The following is a 23,649-nucleotide window of genomic DNA, read 5'->3' as shown; positions in this document are numbered from 1 at the left end:
GTCTTTTGACGGCCGGACTGTAGGAACCATTCATCCAGATGAGATCTTTCCAGCTTGACTGGAGGGGACCACTGTAAGCTGAGTTCCTTGACCAGCCGTGAGAGGATGCTAAACAGCTCAGTATCAGTGGCATGTGTACACTCTTCACCCTCACTGGAGGGAGGAGCGGCAAAATTCTCCGTCGGACCTGACCACTCACCATAGATGCTGCGACTTGGGAAATGTAATGAGACTATGCTCTCCGATGGAAGGCCGGAGATTCTCATTGGTGAGGATGCTGTATCAGGAGATGTGAGATCCTCCCGAAGTCTTCCAGCTCAACCTCGTGGCCTCGCCGTGCCACCTCGCTCGTGTGGTCCCTCGGAAGTCACAGAGGAGGTAGGTGGGGGGGCACAGGAGGTGGAATTGTCCCTCAGAACAAGGGCGATTCTAGAGTGGAGCGTCCCGAGACTCATGCCCTCACAATGAGGGCAGTCTGTCTCCATGAAAGCCGCTTCAGCGTGGGTTCGGCCCTGGCAGCGGTTGCATATCTCATGCCCGTCTGATGGCGGGATGTGTCTCTTGCATAGAAAACACTTGACAAAGACGCGCTACACACACGCGACTCTTTAAGATATACACATTTTTGAATTGTATACAATATATCATAGCAATAATAAAGGTACAAATGTCTCTGCCGGAACACTGCAAGGGAGCAGGTCAGTCATTTTAATGCAGGCACTGTGCTGTCAAGGCAATGAGTCGTCTTGCTTGCATCTGAGGGAAAAGAACCCATCCGCTGGTGGAGTGTTTTTCGATGGCGAAGCAGAGATGAGAGGGCTTGTCCAGATGAGAGATGAACTCGCTGTCTTGAAGGAGAAGAATTCTGAGGAAATTATGGTTTCGGACTCGCTTATATAGGCCAACTGTGCGTCTTAAGGGGCGGGTCTCAAACACCATTGCCAATTTTAGAATTGCTGTTATTGTACAAAGGGCTTCAATTAGGTCATTGAGAAAGGAATTTCCCATAGCGTCAGCAACGCAATGTTGAGAGACCGTAATTGAAAGGGAACAATTGATACTCATGTGAATGAGATCATTTTAAATGTAGGGAAACTTGTTTTCATTGGGTTTTCAATGAATAACAACCTAAATTTTGATTAGTTCCTCATTCAAATGTATATGCTCTATGTATTATATGGCTTTAGTGACTTGGAATTTATTGCACAAGTTATAAGGACAACTGAGTATTACTCTTTTGCTTCCTGTTTGGAGCATGACATCCACCAGCATCTGCTTTCGTTGTATGGAAAACATCTGCTTGGATAATCAGCTAAATAACTTGCATGTAAGTAACTTTTGTGTAACATGGAACAAGAACAATAATAAGGGTTTCACATAAGCATACAATGCTATTAATGACAGAAGTTTTATTTGTGGGTAAACAGTCCTTTGAGTTAGTAATCCAGATGTGATGTAAGCCTTCCAGGTCATTTGAAGTAACTGCTGTAGCTCAATGGATAGAGCAGGGTCTTCACAACACCAAGATTCAAACACAGGGTTCAAAACCCATGTCAGGCATCATTCAAACTACAAGCTATGGTCACTTATTAAAATTGTTAATAGCTGCATACTAAATAGCAGCAAAGCAGGCTGGAATGTGGCTTAGTGGGTAGTGCCAGTGCTTTGTCATTATTCATTAAGGTAGGCATGCTCATAACATAAATTCAAGTCTGGCCTGTGTCAAAGGAGGTAGATTGCTTTCAAATTTTAAATTTCAGAAATTAAAATTCATAACAAATACACATTTTAAACCAAAATCCAAGTCATGTAAGATGTTTTATAGGTGTTTGTAAATATATAACAGGTGTTGTGACATCATCAGGTCACGTGATCTGGAAGTTATATGGATTTGAAATATTTAAAAATTCATAAAAAATACACAAAATCATATTTCCAAATTCCAAGTAATGTATGATGTGTTATATGTGTTTGTGAACAGATTACAGGTGGTGTGACATCATCAGGTCAAATTAACAAGATGTTAAATGGATTTTAGTAGAAAAATACACAAAAACATATTTCCATAATCAGAGCTGTGTAAGATATGTAGCAGATGTGCATAAATACATTGCAGGTGATGTGAGATCTTTAGGTGAAAAAGCCAGAAAGTTAAATTGATTTATTTCATTAAAGCATTCAGTTTACATTGAACAGGGATATAAATCGTAAGAAAATTAAAAATGATCTAAATTTAACTTCATTTTTTTTTACCAACATTAACATTACACATGTAAAAAGAACCACTTTTTAATATAGTTATGGAATAATCTATCTCTTAGCCGATATTTCTGTGTTTTGCACTTTTGAAACACTCCCTAACTTGGATTGCCCTTGTTTGCTTCGCTGTTGAGCGTTATTCACTTTTGATGCTTAAAACAATTACATTTATCGAATAACATCATAATTACTTTTGCTATTATGATTTACAGTATTGTCTGAACGAGACTGAGCATGAACCGCCACTATTTTGCGATTACATACCAGTTAATGTTAAAGGAAGAATCGAATGTATAACGAATATCCAAAATAAAAACAGCAAACAGATGATTTAAGTCGCTTTTTTTTAATGGATATGAGTCTGGTAGATCGAATTCCTCTGTTATATTTTGGAATCTGTGTGTTTAAGCTTCAGTGTCACGTGAACTGAAAGTTCACTTTCAGTGGACACCTGGCCATTAAAGCGCCGGCCACCGTCCGTAACCATAGCAACAGCTTCAGCACACACATATGTGCAAGAGATTTCCCATTTAGGCTTACACAATCTTACCAAAGTTTTTAACCGTGGATTCTAAATTCGTACAGTTAAATTAACCGTATAATCGCGTCATCCCTAATTCAATGCATACTCTTAAAAATGTATACACTGTATCATATCAAACATTCAGAAAAACATTAGGGTTAATGTTTCATGAAATCCTTCATTCATCCGTATTTAAATCTAAGAACGCTTTATATACATTTGGAGACATTTTACACTGGATAGTTATTTTTAATAAAAACTGATAATTGTAGTGCCAGATTGAGGCCACACTTGGGCCAAGTCTGTTTACTATGTGGGAAGGATTCATACCTGTGAATGAAAATCCGCCTCAGCATTATCTATAAAAGCATTTTTAGAAATCCTCATCCAGTAATAATAAATGACTGTGAGTTCATGCATCCTGGCCAGCGCTGAGAAAAGTAACAGGTACCACAGGACACCGCCATCTAGTTGGGCGATACCAACTCGTTCAACGGAGGGGGGACTTAATTTTATTTATTTTTTGTCTCAATATGACAGACTCACAGCCACGCAATTGCAAGGTATCTCAAACGAAATTATTTTCAGCACTGATTAAAATATATAAACAAGGACAGATGCATGACTGGGGATGGGGGGATCAAATCACCCCCTTCACAGCATTTGGGAGGACGTGTATATATATATATAGTAGACATTGGTTTTATGTTGCGAAAAAAGAAAAAAAGAAAAAAAAAATGAAATATCTTGCTTGCATATGTATTCAACCCCTGTGCTGTGGAAGCTGCCAGGTTACACCAATGAAAGAAATTGCCCTAACAGGACACAATTACTTTACCATTGGCATCCACATGTGAATCATTAAAGTTGCAATCACATTTTCTGGATAAAAAAACCCATTGTTGAAGGATCATTGGTCAGGCTGTGAATCAGAAGGAAAAACAATTTATAATGCATTCAGGCCAGGGTATACGGTTTATCGTTGAACCCATGATCTTGGCATTGTTAGCATCATTCTATCAGCTGAGCAACAGGAACCCCTATTGTAGTCTTATTTCAGTCTCTGTGTGTGGTAGATTTACCTATACATCATATATTTAAGGATTTCCACATTTCCCTGTTGTACAGTTTTGTGCTGTGCCATAATTTTTAAAAGTTAATGTGTGCAATGAAACTAATTCTAAAACATTGTGATTTTAAAGGAAATGTGTTCCATATCTGTGTATCTCTCTTGATTCATCGCAACAATGTATAAACCCCCCAGCCTGCAAAGTCAAAGCTGAGTACAATTATAGGCATGTTAATGAAGTGTGCTAATAAACATTTTCTAAATTGCAATATTCTTCTGTTCATTCATACATTCTACTGGACCTTTCTGCAGCCTTTGACACAGTCAGCCATCAGATCCTACTCTCCACCCTCTCTGCTCTGGGCATCACAAGAACTGTGCTTGACTGGTTTAATTCCTATCTCTCAGGTAGGTCCTTCAAGGTAGATTGGAGTGGTGAGGTGTCCAGGTCACATCAGCTACTTACTGGGGTACCTCAGGGCTCAGTGCTTGGGCCACTTCTCTCTTCTATATACACAAAATCACTGGGACTCATCATTCAGGCACATGGTTTCTCTTAACACTGCTATGCCGATGACACAGCTCTACTTGTCTTTCCAGCCCAAGGACACCATGGTGACTGCTCGAATCTCTGCCTGTTTGGCAGACATCTCGGCCTGGATGAAGGAACACCACCTGCAGCTTAACCCCACCAAAACAGAGCTCCTTGTCTTTCCAGCCAACCCTGCTCTTGATCACAACATCACCATGCAGCTGGGTTCAACTACAGTAACGCCTTCCAAAATGGTCAGAAATCTAGGGGTAACCATCGATAACCAACTAAATTTCACAGACCACATCTCAAAGACAACACGATCATATAGATTTACACTCTACAATATCAGGAAGATAAGACCCTTCCTCTCTGAACATGCCACACAACTTCTTATTCAGTCACTTGCCATAACTAGACTGGACTACTGTAATAATCTCATTGCAGGCCACCCTGAATGCGCAATTAGACCCCTGAAAATGATCCAGAATGCAGCAGCACATCTGTTCTTTAATGAACCAAAGAGAGCGCATGTTACACCACTCCTTGTCTCTCTTCACTGGCTGCCGGTTGTAGTGATGGGTTGTTCATGAACTATTCGTTCATTTTGAATGAATCTTTTATGTGACTCAGAAGAACGAGTAGTCTCAGAGAGTGATTCGTTCATTTTGTGTTGACCGCGCATGTGCATTGCGCAACCTCCGTTCGTTTGTTACGTGAAAACCGCATAGGCGCTGTACAGGAAACAGAAATGATTAGTTCACCTCTTGAGTCTTCTGGTACGAGTCGTTTGTTCTTTTGTCACGTGACAGCCGTATATGCTATGCATTGCTCACACAGGAAACAGAAATGATTAGTTCACCTCTCGAGTCTTCTGGTACGAGTCGTTTGTTCTTTTGTCACGTGACAGCCGTATATGCTATGCATTGCTCACACAGGAAACAGAAATGATTAGTTCACCTCTCGAGTCTTCTGGTCTGAGTCGTTCGTTCTTTTGTCACATGACAGCCGTATACGCTATGCAGTGACAAAAGAACGAATGACTCTGACAAGAAGATTCCAGAGGTGAACTAATCTTTCTGTTTCTCATAATTTGTCCTTGACTGCATTATAAATTTTGCCTTATTGGGACTATAATCAAAGTTTGCTAAGTAGACGTGTTGGGGGGATTTGTCTATTGAAAATGTAACATTTTAATTTAATTCTGCTCAAATGAACGACATGAACTAAATGACTTGAATAAAGATTTGTTCATTTTGCTGAACGAGACTCAAAGATCCAAGTCAATAAAAAAATCCGATCTTCCCATCACTAGCCGGTTGATGCACGTATCAAATTCAAGGCTCTGATGCTGGCATACAGAACGGTCACTGGGTCTGCTCCAGCATACCTAAAATCATTTCTGCAGAGCTACATTCCCACCAGAAGCCTGCGGTCAGCTAAGGAATGGCACCTTGTTGTACCAACACAAGGAGGCACGAAAACACTTTCCCGGACTTTCGGTTTCATCCTACCACGTTGGTGAAATGACCTTCCCAACTCCATCCGTAAAGCTGACTCACTTTCTTTCTTCAAAAAATGGCTAAAACTCCATCTTTTCCTGAGCACTTAACCAGTCACAAAAAAAAAAAAAAAAAAAAAAATTATAATAAAAAAAAAAATTCCTGTTGCACTTTAATCTGTCTTGAATACTACTATCCTGATGCTAGTGAAACTTTGTAATACAGCACTTTTCATAGCACTGTCTCCTTAAGACGATTTGCTTGTAATGTATTCCTCTTTTGTAAGTCGCTTTGGATAAAAGCATCTGCCAAATGAATAAATGTAATATAAATGTAATACACTCTTAGAAAAAAGGTTATTTGGGGTTCTATATAGAACCCTGTTGTTCTTCACTCAGCTCCAAAGAACCCTTTATGCCAAAAAGGTTCTATTTATAAAGATTTACAGAAAAAAATAACCCTTTTTGCACAAAAGATTGCTTAGAGTATATATGTATGTATGTGCATAAATTACATTATTGAAAGTTTTGTTTATAAATAGTTTTGAACACTACACTGCATTACTTTTGCATTTGAATTTCATACTGCAGAAAAATGAAACTTTTACAATGTACTTCTACAGCTTTGGGTTTGATTTGAAAAGGATAAATGACAGATGATCAGATCCAATGTCCTTTTTTCTTTTAGACGACAGGTTTCTCTTAGTATTAATATACAGTCTATGGTATAATCTGATCTTGACTCGTAATTCAACAAAATATGCAAACATTTGTGTTGATCTTAAACAGCAAACAACTTGAGCGTGTAGCGCTTTTGAACTTATATGTTTATTTCAGCAAGCACAAAGAATAAATATTGACAACTGTTTCGTCCAGGTCTGCGATTACACTCCGGCACGAGATTAGTAATTTCAGAATTGAATCACTAAAATCTCTGTGGATTATAATCCTGATATGAGGTTATGCTATATTTAAATTCTTTGCATCTAGAAAACATGGGAAAAAACTAAACTAGTTTCCAGAAGCACATCAAAGCATTGAATTAAGACAGCTGCACTGATATAAAGAGATTAATCAAGCTCTTTTTCAAGAGTGTGAATGCCAAATGTCCAGAGTCAAAGAGAGGAAGTGATGGAAATGTTTCAATTTCTCAACTTGAGTATTTGTTTTGTTTTTTATTGTCATGTTCAAAAATATGATTTATCTTTTTATTGAAGATGCCATATTGGTTGAACATGGGTTTTAGCGAAGACCTTCACCTCTGACATAATGTCATAAAAGATACATTTTTCTATTATTTCTCATTATTTTGCATTGCATCAAGTTTTTTATGATACTAAATAATGGTTAATTTCTGTCTGCAGTGGCTCTGGAGTGCAGCATTACTGGTTTGGCCATCTTCATACTGATAAAACACAACACTCCAATTCATATAATTAAGATGCATTTTAGAGAGATACCAATTTTTTAATTACTCTGTATATTGACAGCAGGTCTAGTAAATGTTTCACATATTTACAGGGATCGGCATCCTCAACCTGATCTTATGTGGTGTCAAGACCCCTCAGTGCAGAGAGTTGGCATCAAACTTTTGACATGGGATGGCTGAAGTGAACTATTCAATTCACATATCCATTAAATGTTTAAATGTTTTTTTTTTTTTTTTTTTTTTTTAAACAATAAACAAACCAAATGTTAGGGTTGCATGTTAGGAATCCCTAAAAGTTTCTATATAGAACCATTCCACCTGGCTCAAAGAACCTTTTCTAAGAATGTATGCTTTTCTAAATGGCAGTGATCTTTAATTTACAATTTAAAAACTTCCAGTTACAAATTGCATTTAGCATTTATTTTAAATCAGTGATTAACTGCTCTGTGTAAAGGTTTTGTAAGATCAGTATGTTTACTGAAAACACAGAGGCTTTTCATATAATTAATTCAAACCCTCAGTTGAGTTTATACATTCAGGGGCGGGGTTATGATTTCCAAGGCCCAAAGCAACCATCCATCCTTGGGCCCCCTTTCGGCATATAATGGGGGAAAATACATAAAACTGACTTTATATCTTAATTTAAAAATAATTTCTAACAGCTTTTGTAGCCAAGTACATTCAAAATATTTATTGAAATAAAACATAATAAATACATTTTTCCACTAAATAGACAAGGAAGAATGGTATTTAGTTTATAATTTATATGCACCAATACAGTCAATATTTACCTACAAATATTTTTAGAAAACAATAAAACAGGGTGTGCAAAAACTAGAACTTCACTAACGTATGTTTAGGAACCCAGATGATTTTTTATTTTTATTTTCAATTATTATTGTACAGTCAAGCTTATTATAATAGTATGATACTGGATTATTATTTTGAGAATTAGTTTTATACACTAATATATTTTTGTAATTTACTTCGTCACCTGGTGCTTTTATTTTGACGGAACATTAATAGTGCACTGCAGTGTCAAATTATATTTGACAGTTTACAATGTCCTCTATTACAAATCTGGTGAATGTGAAACATTTTCACCTCCTGCATTTCTGTGATACTGTGTTGCATTTTTCTTATATATATATATATATATATATATATATATATAACTAAGCAGGTTGAAATGTTTGGAATTGTGTGAATGGGTGAATCTGCCACACTTTGCCTTCACAATGCATGTGAACAGCTCCAAGGCAGCTGAAAACAGTGTCACCCCTTGAGTATTTTGCTCAGCTTTCCGACCGGGGACCCCCAGACATCCAGGGCCCCACACGATTTCATGGTTTGTGTGGTGGTTAGCACCACTACTGTATACATCTATCATACTACAATTAGTTCTGGTCCTCTGATGTGACTGGACAAGCAGTGTTTGAAGGGTGCGGTTATTTAGTATAAAAGCATTGGGATGCTTCACTGCATGCATCACTCTGCTTGTCTGTGTTTTCGGCATTCCAGACAGGCTGTCAGTCTGCTTTGGCTTCTTTGGAACTATTCTCGTTAGTGGAACAAATATAGAAAATATTTTGTCTTAAATATACTGTCAATTATTGTATAGAACTGTTGTATAAAAGCAATGTAACACTCGCAATCATGCTACTGTACTGAAAACCAACATGGCTGGTCACAGTCATGCTGACATTCAGTATAACAGCACACTTGCATGTGTGATATTGCATAATTAGCATACATTTTAACCAGAAAGTGTTCATTAAAGGCTAGGTGCCAAATTAAATCTTGGATACAAGCTCTATTGCTTTTTCTACACTTAACAGAAGTAATGAGATAAACAAAGAATTCCTCAGCTTAATAGCCTCTAAGCCTGAATGATCAGCAAAGGTGAAGTGGAGACAGTGGCCCATCCCTTCCACTCCCACTGGCAGCTTTGGAGTGGGTGGAAGGAAATCTAAGAAACCGTTTTAAAAGAGTGTGTCAAATCCATTACACAGCAAACATTTAGATAGGCTGGAGGCAGCACATAAAGCAGAGAAGCTGTGAGGTGTTTGCTGTTGAATTACAAGAAATTTTGTTGCAGCCAGAGACTGACAAGTGAGAAAGACAAAACGACAACGGCAAGAATCAAGAAATCCAAGCCATGAAATTCCATAAAAAAAATTAAAAAACCATACTGGATCCCTCACCAAATGGAAAGTATAAAGTAGTGCCAAAAGAAACCCCTGCTCAAAAACACATATTAAACAAGCCTAAGCTTGTTTGCTGGTCTAAGCTGGTCTCCCAGCCTAGTCAGCTGGCTGGTTTTAAAGGGGATTTTGGCACTTGTCAATTGATCAAGCTGGGAGACTAGCCAGTTGATGAGCCAAACTAGCTGAGTACCATAGTGGCCAGGCTAGGAGACCAGCTAGATCATCTGAAGACCAGGTTGGCCAGGCTTGGACACCAGCTAGACTAGTTAAAACCAGTTAAGACTCTCTAATGCCCTAGATAATTTACCAAACAGGAAGTATGGAGTAGTACCAGATAAAATCTCTGCTGGAAAAAAAAAAAAAAAAAAATCTTAAACCAGCAAACAATGGTTTGATGGTCATAGCTTGCCTCCTTGCCTGGTCAAGCTGATCTGTGTACTGGTTTTAGATGGGTTTTGGGCATTTGCTTGGCCAGGCTGGGATACCAGCAAGACCAGCTTACACCAGTTAAGACCAGCAAACCAGCTTAGATGTTAATTGATAAAACATGAATCCATAAGAAACTTAAGGCAAATGGAAAACAAGCACCTGTGGAAGTGTAGCCAAACAGGAGTCCTCATACCAACCCCTACAAACCCTCTTATCTCAGCAGATGTCAGCAAATATGTCTGGAAAGAGAAACTATTTCCAAAGTCTAGGGTTTTGATGGAAGACATACATTTGCAGAGGCACAAACACACCATCCATGGGGCTATTAGTATGGGGCAATGGGAGGTCTCTTTCCCCAACCAGCATCCATCATGCTAAAATAGAATCCACAGCTGTGCCGTTCCCATTTAAGTGTGTGTGGTAAACTCAAGAGATGCTGCTCTCATCCCATTACTGGAGCATCTCATGTCAGACCTCAGCATTAGTGAGCCCCTGTGTCTGCCTGCATGAGTGTTTGTGATTGTTAGAGTGTGTGTGTACCTTATTGCTGTGTGGATCCAAGCGAAGAGCTGCTTAAAGCCAAGAAATGTGACTGATAGTGGCAGATGGAGAACTGATGATTCTGACTGCCCACCGAGGGAAAACACTTCACACATCTCTGTTTCACAGTTTGGCATTTAGGCACCAGCACAGTCACAGGGTTCAGATAGTCAGCCCAGGCACTGTTCGCTCAGAAAGTGAGAGAATAACTCTGTTCCAAAAGCTAGTGAGCTGCCTGCAGAGACAGCATTTTAAGTAATAATAGTTGTCCTCTCAATGCTAAGGCTGTTCCGAAAGGTATGGAACTTAATTATAGGCTACTGCATCTTACAATACAGGGAGGCAGCATCAGTAAGGCAGCATTGCATATATCTTTCTCAGAGAAGGCAATTCCAGAATGCGTTATGACGAGCTCAGTGAAAATATACAAGATAAATCGAGATAAATGTTGATTGTAAATAAATGTGTAATTTATTCAATACTGAAAAGTATAGATAAAAATCATTTAAAATAATTAAAAACTGAATATTTAACCCAGTATTTGTGTGTGCTGTGTATTTTTATGCTTATTATAGTATTGTACCGACTTCATCATAAATGTGCCCATGTCACCGGTCCTACCCAACCCGCCCCGCCCTGAGCAGGATTCGAACCGTTTATCCCCAGAATGAGAGTTGGACGTGCTAGCAAGGAGGCTATAAAAGCCACGGCCTCTAGCTTCAGTCGCTAGTGCGTCACTTAAGGCAAGGAGAGTGAGGTTTTAAACACTGTACAGCTATCACATACCAGATGGCTACCATTACACCCACTCTGTGCAGACTTATTGTTAGCTTAGCAACATGCTAAAGCTAACTCTATTGCAATCAGTTGTGAGTTGTCTCCCGTGTGGAGCGCTGTTTGAGAATGGCATTTTCTGCATTTTAAATTACTGTACAGTAGTCACTTATGTTGTTTTTGATGAAATTGTTGAATATATTTTCAACTTAAAATGTATTAGTTTGGACATAGAAGTCAGCTGCTTACATAGCCAGTATGGAGTGGCAGGTTATTAGGTTTTCTAAACAGACTGATTGAGAAGGAAAAGAGACTCAATGGAAACAAATTTACCACTGTCGCTGAATAATGCATCTGCATGGCAGTGAAACTGAGTGTGATTATATACAGTGTTCAGAACTCCTATGGATGATATATTAGAAATAGCTCTCTGCCCTCTCAGGACACAAACTCACTCTCTCTCTCTTGGCTCATTTGTAGCAAAGTCTTTCTAGCAAGTCAGTCCACTGTTGGCCATCTTTAAAACATTTCCGTTCATGCCAGTGCAGCTCCTATCTTCTAAATAAATAAATTCAGCAATAAAATCTGACAATACTGGAATCATAAATTGTGATTCTTAACCACATATTACGCTAAAAAACGTAATTTTCCTGGCTTGTATAGCTAATGTGCATGTGCGTTCTAGAGTTGATTGACAGGTGATGTCTGTATCTAAAAGATGATTGGCTCTTTTAACTGTAAGGCGGGACTTCCTTTCTACATCCGTTGAACGTTGGGTGCTCAGAGCTCCTTGGTTGAGCGTTCATATTTCTCCCATTCATTTTAATAAAAGTGTCCCATCTCTTCTAAATAATCTCTGTAGCGAGAGGCAAAACTACACTACTCATGTTTAAACATGGGCACCACAATGCTATCTAAACAACTCTTTCAGGCTCTGGGCTGATAAGCCTTGGATACGTCTCTGCTTTTCTTTTAAGCAAAAACTGACAAATGCACAGGGAAATGTAAAGTGTTTGAATAAGATTGTCTCAATTCTTTCACTGTAAAAACCACTTGGAGGACATCGGAGAATAACCACAAAGGCATGTGAATATACACTCTCCACTCAGTGGGTGTACATCGACATCTGGCCATACAGGTACAAGGCCCTTAATAACCACTGTATGCATGATTGTGGTGTCAGACATGTATATTCTGCTCAGGAATATGCACAGGAGTTCTCACAGTAAGAATAAATCAGCCAATTTCAGTAGAAAGCTTTCATGTACAACTGACAGGTTTGTTTACCAGTCTTCACTGTGAACAGATGAATTTATGCTATTTATGGCCCCATTCAACTAACTTCATCAGTCCCTGTTGAGGTGAAATGCCCTCAAATTAGTAGGGAAAGCGTAGGTTGTATGTTTCAAAGTTCACTCCATTTCCATTTAAATGAACAGCTGTGTGAGCACTTTTGAGGAAATATGACATTTTAGATAGGTTAACATATTGTGTATGTTTTTTAAAGTCATCGCCTGTGAAATTGCAAAACCACACAGGCACAGAGAAAAAGGAGGACTATGTAGAGACCCAATAATGTCATTACCAAACACGTAAATCAGCAAGCAGCCATTCACACATCAAGCAGACATTGCTCTTGGCGGATAGACAGCTGTGGTTGTTGGTTTGTTTATTTTTAGACTGGAACCAATGCCCTTCACAAACTTATATCTACAGATTCTGATTATATGCACATCATATGTCATATTAAATGTATATTGTTTATATTAGTATGCTGAAGAACATTTCAACTCTGTTAGTGAGACAAGGAGAGAGAATCAAGAAGGAATGAGATGCGTTCACATTAGGTTGGGATTTGTACTAGGTCCCGTTGCATGCTAAATGAAAACTGAACTACTATCATGTCTATGCTACACTAAGTACTACTGAAATAGTTGCACTATAGATTTATATTATAGTCCCTAGTTCACATTATAGATCATACTTCTGAATTCCAACAAATCCTTCAGGCTTTGGACTGATAATCCTTGAATACATCTCTGCTTTGCTTTTAAGCAAAAACTGATAAACGCACAGGGAAATGTAAAGTTTGAGAATAAGATTGTCTCGATTCTCAGCCATACAATGTAAAAACCACTTGGAGGACATCGCAGAATAAATACAAAGGGATTTTGCACAGAAGAAATCTTTGTTTTGACTGTTTGCATGTAGATCTGTCATTAGTATGTAGAGACCGCCACACTATACAGACTTGCATTTGCACATTTACAAAAACAAGAACTTCAAATGTATCACCATACATGCATAAAGGAAAAATATTTTGCAAGACAATCTATCGAATAAAATGATGAACAAGCACTCATTATGAAGTTTATTTGCTAATACTGTTAAATTGTGATACAATCCCTCATATGTTGTTTGAAACTAAGCATATCACCCAATATTGGTTACAGTACTTCTGCTGTATGTTCTCTCAATGTTGGGCTCCAAGAGTTTCTTTTTTCCTCTAAGTAAGGTAATGTTGCAAGTAGGCAAAAATCAAATTTGAGCCACATCCACCCTGTGGAGACTATTCACTTATATATTATGCTTCTCATTTCACTTGTTTAATTGATGCAAGACTTTCTCAAATTTGATCACACTGTTCATATACGGTTTAGTTCAGACCTCCTCTTGCATTCCTTTATTGCCTGTTCTCCTTTCTGTTTTACCTGCTGTGCAATGGAATGAATGTATGAATGACACTACCATATTGCCTTTTTGTTCTTATGGTTATGGGAGGTCAAATTTGAATTAGGTTGATGTTTTTTTTAATAAAATAAAAAAGGAAAAGGAAGCCAGAAAAAGTTAGCAATTTAAAGTATGTTTGACAAAGAGTAAGACAAATCAATCACAAATGAAATTTTTTACATGGCCTAGAGGTCAACCATGTAGTGCTTGAGACTTTTGAACATTACTTTGCATAGTGTGGGTAAAGTAACTGAATCAACCACAGAACTATTTCAACTTATGCCCTCTGAGTTCTGCTGTTGCTAATTTTATATTTTGTAAAAGTGAGACATATGTGAAATCTTATTAGTGTGGGATGTGTGAAATTGTATTAATGATTGTTATTGCATTAATTGTACTTTGCATTCTTGATTTATCCACTCATCATATAGTCCACTTAATTGTGCTAATTAATTGTGTAAATGTTATTTTGGAATACCATGCATAAAATGTCCCTATGAGCTGACTGAAATAGAAGTCACACCTGTCTTTGTGACAGCCTGTCTTTGTAACAGCTCGTTAAACAGCAATATAGAGTCAGAAGACCCTTTAACTAATAAGCTAATCAGAATATTTAGTCAATTATAGAATATTATTTGCCTTTTCAATGTTTAATTTTGGTAACATGTCTTTATAGGGCAAGGTTTTGGAGAGAGGGTGTGTACTTGAAGGTATCAGATGGTCAAATTCATTGGCCTAGTCCATCTTCACATTATGCAGTCTTTGTAAGTGCAAATTGCACTAAATTTCCTGCTAAACAAAGTGTCAGTTTCTGTACCACCTTCAGACAGCATATTAAATCATATATTATATCCAAATAATCAGGAAAAATATCCAAACTAGGCCTTACTGAAATCAAAACAAAGAAAAGATAGTTGGCAATAACTTTTTGAGAGAGGAGCAAAAGCTAACTTCACTAGGCTACGCTATGTTTACAGATCACAGTATTGCAAGAGAATATATAAATAGCTATATATGAGAAGTTGAGTTATTAAATTAGCACACAATTTGAGAATTATAGTTTCATTATAAGTGAACGTAGGTGACGTCACACCTGAAGAGATCAGCTGAAAAAAACGTAAGATCTTAATGGATCAGGGCTGGGTGCTAATTGGTGGTAAACAGAGGAGGAGAGGACCATCCCTTCAAAATGGCTAATTATCAACCTTTAAAGGTAACTGTTTGAGTGTGTTAAGTAGTTGTGTTCAAGTCAGGAGTAATGGTAGCACTTTTGAGTTTCTTGGTATTTATGGTGTTTTGTACCACTAGTAGCTTTTGTGCTGAAAAAGTATTGGCCCATAATCAGTTAGCTTTGCAATGGCCTGGGCAGCAATCTCAAGTTTTTTTTTTTTAATTCTGGGGCTAAGCAGCTGCCACCTCAGGCAGACCTGGTTCAGAAGTGTAATGTAGAAGATTATGAAAAGGTGCAGTGTGGAGAGCCTACAATTACTCCTGCAAATTGTGAAGCTATAAACTGTTGTTTTAATGAACAACAATGCTACTATAGGAAAGCAGGTGAGTCCTTAATGTTATTCCCTGTCAGTAACCGTAGATGGGACACTAACTTGCTTCATCTTACTAGTGACTGTCCAGTGTACAAGAGATGGGCAATTTGTAATTGTGGTGCTAAGAGATTCAACTCTTCCAAGTCTTAACTTTGACTCCGTCATCCTGTTGGGAGGATGTGATCCTCCTTGCGGTCCTGTTGGCATCACTGCAGCTTTTGCCATTTACCAGTTCCCTTTCACTGCTTGTGGCACCACAATGATGGTTAGTATGTGAGACTTTAAATGCCCTTGTGCTTGTCCAAACCTAATTTTATCTTCCCTGCAGATGGATTCTGATGATCTAGTTTATGAGAACAGAATGACTTCTTCCTTTTTGAAGTAGGTGTTGGACCACTTGGTGCAATCACAAGAGACAGTCATTGAGTGAGGGCTTTTTTTTTTTTTTTTTTTTTTTTTTTTTTTTTATTTAAATGGGCTCCTCTTCCAGTGTAGATATTCTGGCAGTAGTGTTGAAGCACTGGTTGTTGAAGTCAACACTGTTCCTATGCCACCTCCTGTTGCTGCTACAGGCCCCCTGAGAGTGGAGCTTAGACTGGCTAATGGGCAATGTTTTGCAAAGGGATGTGGAAGGTAATGCACCTTCCATTTATTATGCAGTCCTTTTGTTACTGGGCTAGACCTGAATTTGTCTCCAACTTGTACAGAAGATCAGTCATACTCTACATACTACAGAGATGCTGAGTATCCGGTGACAAAAGTCCTGCGGGAGCCAGTTTATGTAGAAGTGCACATTCTAGAGAGGACTGACCCCCAACATTGTATTAACTCTGGGTCGCTGCTGGGCAACTTCTAACCCTGACCCTGTGAGCCTACCCCAGTGGGATCTTCTTGTGAATGGGTAACTGCTAATGTGACTCCAGTATTCACCCATCTGCTATTGCAGAGCACCTTGTTTTTAACCATTTACTGGTGTGCAGGTGTCCTTGCCAGGATGACCGCTACCTGACCAACCTTATTTCGGTGGATCAGTCTTCAGGTCTGCAGTTTCCAACCCATTACAAATGTTTCACTGTCAAGATGTTCACATTTGTGGATCCTGTGACTATGCATCCACAGATGCAGATGGTAAACTTTACACTTCTGCAGCTGTGTGCCATCTTGTATTGGGTTTGTTGCGTGTGTGAACTTCTTTCTTTTTAAATTAAGGTTTTTATTCGCCGCAGTACATCAGTTTGCACTCCAACTACAGTAGACTCCTGTGTTCAGAGTTGCAACAGAAGGAGTGAGTGCTACTTTGCCGCAAAATATTTGTGACTTTCTTGAGACCATTCTTTGACGTTTGTCTCTCTACAGGGAGAGATGCTGGGACAGGAGTGGAAGGTGCCTGTAATTTTTCCACTGGAGACAATATCCTCCATTCTTAAGCTTTTAATCACTTTTGCATTAAAATAAGTCCCCTTATCTGGGTGATTGTGGTTATTTTGTACAATGCCTGAATATCAGCAGTGGAATTTTAGTTTCTAGTTTGCCTGGTTGGTATGAGTCCCTTTTAATTGACACTCAAAGGGAAATTTGTCTTGTTTTGGTCTCATGGTGTGCATGGTTACTTGTCAATCCCCTTCCAATCATAAAGGGAACAAATCCAGCTTGCCTCACTGTCCCCTGAAATGGGTTCTACTAGATGTTTCTGCAGGAAGCAACCCTTTTCCTCCATGGACCTAAAATATCTTTAACTCTTCCATGAAGTTAATGAATCCTTCTTGAATAAAGATGTTAGAGAATGAAGCAAAAGTTGTACATGGACTGCCATGCTTTAATTGTGCCTGTTAAGGCAATCATATTCATCTTGCCAGTTACCTTACTGTATGTGGGGTGTTTTTTTTTTTTTTTTTTTTTTTTTTAATACACTGTGTAATGCTTCAGATATTTGGGTTATTGGGCTTCATTTCTGCCATCAGGCTCACCTCCATGAGGAGCTTACTTTTGTGTATCCAGTGGTGCTAAAACAAAAGCACCAGTATACAATCACCGTGCATAATCGGTCTTCTCTCACACCAGGCACTGCATTATCAAATGGCTAATTATGAAATTACAGAAGCAAATGGGATGCCCCCATTTTTGTGAAAAGATTTTTATGGAATCCTGTGACTGAATGTGGGCAGTATCAATCCTCTGTGACATAACCTCATTGTTCCCAAGAATGCATGTTATTCTCTGCAAGCCACACTAGCTTAATTGCTGCATCTTCAGAACGGTCTACCGAGCATCTGGTAGCAAAGGTTTCACTAAGCTCTTATTCCCTTTGTGCTGGTGGCAGCTGCTGATGTTCGTTGACAAACACTGTCATTTGCATGTCCGGGGATTGCTGGTCTTTGTGAGTGACAGCCTGACAGTTGTTTCTAGCACATCAGTTCTCTGAATTCTAAAGTGAATAAACTCTGGTGGAGGTTCTCTCTGTTTTTTGGAATGATACTGTGCCAAATACAGATAATAAAGTAAGCCATTACTCCTCTAGCAATTTCTGCATGATCATCTGTTGTTGTTGAACTATATTGCATGGTTCAAGTCATGTGTATAGATATTGGAGAGACACTATGATTGAATTGGGTGATTGCATGTATGTCAGCACGTCCTGCATTCACAAATGACAGATATGTCATATGCTGGAACTATAAGTCTTATTGTCTGAGTATGAGCCATTTGGGAATTAACAGTAGAACAAAAATATCAAATCAAATCACTTTATTGTCACACAGCCATATACACAAGTGCAATGGTGTGTGAAATTCTTGGGTGCAGTTCCGATCGACATAGCAGTCGTGACAGTGATGAGACATATACCAATTTACAATAACATCAATTTAACACAACACAATTTAAACATCTGTTATACACATAATTACACTCAACAATATACAAATAATAACATACACTGTACAGTATACAATATGCTTTTTTTTTTTTTTTTTTTTTTTTTTTACTATATAGATACACATTATTCAATAAATATTATAAATAAATATATATATAAAAAAAAGTGTGTATATATATATATATAGAATGTACAGTATTGTACTGTATTGACATTCAGGCTGTCGGTTGATAGTCAGTTGTTAAGAGAGAACATAATATAATAATAATAATAATAATAATATAATTTATGACAGTCCGGTGTGAGAGATAAGAGTAAGGGTAATAAAGTGCAGTGCTGATGTATTTTGATCGTGGGAGATCAAGAGTTCAGAAGTCTGATTGCTTGGGGGAAGAAGCTATCATGGAGTCGGCTGGTGCGGGTCCTGACGCTGCGATACCGCCTACCTGATGGTAGCAGTGAGAACAGCCCATGGCTCGGGTGGCTGGAGTCTCTGATGATCCTCTGAGCTTTTTTCACACACCGCCTTGTATATATTTCCTGGAGGGAGGGAAGCTCACCTCCGATGATGTGTCTGGCAGTTCGCACCACCCTTTGCAGTGCTTTGCGGTTGTGGGCGGTGCTATTGCCGTACCAGGTGGAGATGCAGCCAGTCAGGATGCTCTCTACAGTGCAGGTGTAGAACCGTGTGAGGATGTGGAGGTTCATTCCAAACTTCCTCAGCCGTCTCAGGAAGAAGAGGCACTGATGAGCCTTCTTCACAACGACTTCAGTGTGGACGGACCATGTGAGTTCCTCAGTGATGTGGACACCCAGGAACTTGAAGCTGCTGACTCTTTCCACTGGTACTCCATTGATGGTGATGGGACTGTGTTCTCTGTCTTTTCTTCTGAAGTCCACCACAAGCTCCTTTGTCTTACTGACGTTGAGGGAGAGGTTGTGCTCCTGACACCAGTGTGTCAGAGTGTGCACCTCCTCTCTGTAGGCTGTTTCATCATTGTCAGTGATCAGACCTACCACCGTCGTGTCATCAGCAAACTTAATAATGGCATTGGAGCTATGTGTTGCCACACAGTCATGTGTGTACAAGGAATACAGTAGTGGGCTGAGAACACAGCCCTGCGGGGCTCCAGTGTTGAGGGTTAGTGATGAGGAGATGTTGCTGCTTATTCTAACCACCTGGCGTCTGCTTGACAGGAAGTCCAGGATCCAGCTGCACAGCGAGCTGTTTAAGCCCAGAGCCCGGAGTTTCTCATCTAGCTTGGAGGGCACTCTCTGATTAGTCTCTCAAAACATTTGCTGATGATGGGGGTCAGAGCAACAGGACACCAGTCATTTAAACAAGTTATTTTTGATTGTTTTGGTACAGGCACAATGGTGGATGTTTTAAAGCATGTGGGGACTACAGACAAAGAGAGGGAAAGGTTGAAAATATCCGTAAAAACACCAGCCAGCTGGTTCGCGCATGCTCTGATGACACGGCCCGGAATGCCGTCTGGGCCAGCAGCTTTGCGGATATTCACCCATCGGAAGGATTGGGTTACATCCGCTACAGAGACGGAGAGTGAACTAACCTCTGTAGCTTCAGCCGCGAGAGCTCTCTCCACAAGGGCGGTGTTATTTCCCTCGAAACGAGCATAAAAAGTATTTAGCTCACCCGGTAGAGAGGCAGCGGTGTTCATAGTGGAGTTTTTATTCCCTTTAAAGTCCGTGATGATGTTAATTCCCTGCCACATGCTTCTAGAGTTGGTGGTGTTAAATTGTCCTTCAATCTTGCTCCTGTACTGGCGTTTTGCTGTTTTGATAGTTTTTCGGAGGGCATAACTGGCTTGTTTATGCTCCTCCGCGTTCCCGGAATTAAAAGCGGAGGTCCGCACATTAAGTGCTGTGCGAACATCGCTATTGATCCATGGCTTCTGATTCGGATAGATTCGTACAGTTCTGGTCGGAATCACTTCCTCTACGCACGTTCTGATGAAAGACATTACGCTATCAGCGTAAAGCTCGATGTCGTCATCAGAGGCGGACCGGAACATTTCCCAGTCCGTGTGATCAAAACAGTCTTGTAGCATAGAGTCTGATTGGTCTGACCAGCACTGGATCGTTCTGAGGGTGGGTGCTTCCTGTTTCAATTTCTGCCTGTAAGCGGGCAGAAGCAGAATGGAAGAGTGGTCCGATTTGCCAAATGGTGGGCGGGGGAGGGATTTGTAGCCATCCCGGAACGGAGAGTAGCAATGGTCCAAAACCCGGTCCCCTCGTGTGTTGAAACTAATGTGCTGGTGATATTTTGGTGCGACTGATTTTAAACTGGCTTTATTAAAGTCCCCGGTCACAATGAACGCGGCCTCAGGGTGCGCGGTTTCCTGCTCACTTATATTCCCATACAGTTCCTTGAGTGCCTGGTCTGTGTCGGCTTGTGGGGGAATGTACACAGCAGTGATAATGACCGCTGTGAATTCCCTCGGTAGCCAGAATGGTCAACACAGAAGCATAAGAAATTCCAGATCAGGAGAACAGAAAGACTTGATGGAATGTACGTTCCTCTGATCACACCAGGATTTGTTGATCATAAAACATACACCGCCTCCTCTAGTTTTACCTGAGAGGTCTTTCGCTCTGTCCGCTCGGTGCACGGAGAACCCCGCGGGTTCAATGGCTGAGTCTGGAATCTCCGCAGACATCCAAGTTTCTGTAAGGCAGATAATGCAGCAGTCCCTCGTCTCTCGTTGAAAAGAGATCCGTGCTTTCAGCTCGCAGAGCTTGTTATCCAGAGACTGAACATTTGCCAGTAGAATAGTGGGTAGCGGGGGTCGATTTGCACGGCGTCTTACTCTGATGAGAACGCCCTGTTTCCCCTTTTCCTCCTGCGTTTCCGCGGCCATGCTGCCCAGACAAAGGGCTCTGCTTGCGTGTTTGTAAACAGCGGGTCGGCATTGAGGAATGTGAAGTCCGGTTTTCGGTGTGAGATCGCTGAACCAATGTCCAAAAGTGTTTGTCTGTCGTAGACAATAAGGCAGACAACATCCAAGACAAAAAACATAAGAATTGTGAACAAAACAAACAAAACATTGCTATGTTGTGTCGGAGCTCGCAACGCAGCAGCCATACTAGGCGCCAGCTTGAGTCCATTCCATATATAGAATTGATGTACTGCAAGAGAAAAGTCTCTTACATGTTTTACATGAATGTTAAGCCCTAATGTTACTAGGGCTGTCAATTTAACACATTGTTTAAAAAAGTAATACAGTGGTCAAAGACAGTGATCTGATACATATTTAGGCCTATTGCATATTTTGTTCTGTGTAGTCTTCCTCAGATTGACAAATTTGAATATAGGTCAGTGATAGGTTTATATTGAAAGATATGGAAATAAAACCAAATATATGATTACTTTTAAAACCACTGACTATTACTACATAATGTAATGTGTATGCATCATCTTCATTTGGGGGGCTTTTTCTGCAAATATTGTTCTATGAACTGTATACATTGTGATTAATTAGCATATCATGTAAATAGTATTTTTTTATTGACAGCCCTAGTTTTTACCATTTTAAATGTAGATGCATGTTGCAGTGTTGTTTTCCCAACTTTCTGTTTAATAGCCATACATTGTCTCCCAAATACAACTCCCCCTGCTCAGTTTAGAATTCCAGTCATAGAATGTTAAAACAGTCACTCATTATTTCTTTGCAAATATTGTTTTGCATTTTTATGAACCATTTTCTAAATTTATATGACAAATTATGTAATGTGCTTTGTCATTCAAGATCCCACATCTGCTCAAGGGTGTAAATGTGATTCAATAACTGGCTTACCCAGAAAGGCCAGGTATTAGAAAATTTTAATGGCACCCCTAACTGTATTATTAGGGGAGCTGAGGCTGCCAGTTCACATCCCGTCTATTTTAACCTGAACAATAATGCGCCGTTGAAACTGGAACCAATAAAAAATGATTAGTTCGCTTGCCAGCGCTAATTGTGTTGCGACTAATTCTTTGATGTGCTGACAGTGTAATATTGTACACTGAGGAAATTACTAGCAATTAACAGAAGGCAATACAGAAGGCAATTTTTTTTAAAACAAATATTGTTGGAAAACGCAACTAGCCTTTTCGGTTACATTTTCGGTAACACTTTACAATAAGGTTCCATTTGTTAACAGTAGTTAACATTAGTTAACAAACTAGCAATGAACAATACTTTTGCAGAATTTATTACATCATCATGGTTAATGTTAATTTCAACATATAGTAATACATTTATAAAATCAAAAGTTGTATAAATTAACATTAGTTAATGCACTATGAACTAACATTATTAATAAAATATATTGTTCTTTGTTAGTTTGTTACCTAATACAATCTTTTTGTAAAATATTACCACATTTTCCACTAAGGTATGTGTAACACAGCTCACAAACAGAAGGGAAGGAGAACACAGTGAAGCAGGTTTTTCCAGGCTCAGGTAGGACTTTTAATCGGCCACTTCAATGCTTTACAACTTCACAAAATCATCAGCTTCACAGGCACGTAGTAACTTAAACACATCAGCTTCACAACATAACAGATTAAACGTAACAGCTTCAGGAGCACCATGGCCTTCCGTGAGCCAGACTCTCTCTCTCTCTGCTGGTGGCATGGCTGCTTATATGCCGCTCTCCCCATGCTCACTGGAATTAGAAACAGGTGTTAAACATAATCTAGCTCAGGCGCAAGCGCCCTTACCGCTTTCTCTCTCTCTGAACGGACGCTTGACCACGCCCCCCGCTACCACAGTATGCGATTACAAAACTCCAAAGTTGCGACAAATATTTTCTTTAGTAGACGATTTGCATGTCTTTGCTTTGTAGCAAATTTGGTAGTATAAATTTACAGGGGATGGGTTAAAGTGCCCACGTACCTCCACCATTATATGTAGGGAAACAGTATGTGTGAGCTAGGAATTAAATTAAACTGTTCTTATTCTACGTTATTATGTAAGGAAATTCATAACGGAATTAGTTCAACCATTATAAATTAGATAAATGACAAATAACTAGATTATTTGTCTGAATAAAATGATCCACCATTAAAATCGTAATACGTCTCATTGTATCTGCTCACAATTTCTATTGTAAGGAATTAGCTTTAATAAGGGAATTATGATTAATTCTCTTATTGGAGTAATATTATTCTCATGGCTTATTGAAAATAATATTACACCTATTTAGGAACAGTTTTGAAGCGAAATCTTTTA

At 39.2% G+C, this 23,649-nt stretch overlaps 1 pseudogene; it reads left to right on the top strand.

Moving 5' to 3' along the window:
• The first annotated feature begins 234 nt into the window (after window positions 1–234).
• The window catches only part of LOC127447591 (zona pellucida sperm-binding protein 4-like), a 44,911-nt pseudogene continuing 21,496 nt past the window's right edge, over window positions 235–23,649 (top strand).

The sequence above is a fragment of the Myxocyprinus asiaticus genome, chromosome 10 (genome assembly GCF_019703515.2).
Source record: "Myxocyprinus asiaticus isolate MX2 ecotype Aquarium Trade chromosome 10, UBuf_Myxa_2, whole genome shotgun sequence".
NCBI classification, from domain to species: domain Eukaryota; kingdom Metazoa; phylum Chordata; class Actinopteri; order Cypriniformes; family Catostomidae; genus Myxocyprinus; species Myxocyprinus asiaticus.
This window is presented reverse-complemented; position numbering and strand designations above follow the sequence as displayed.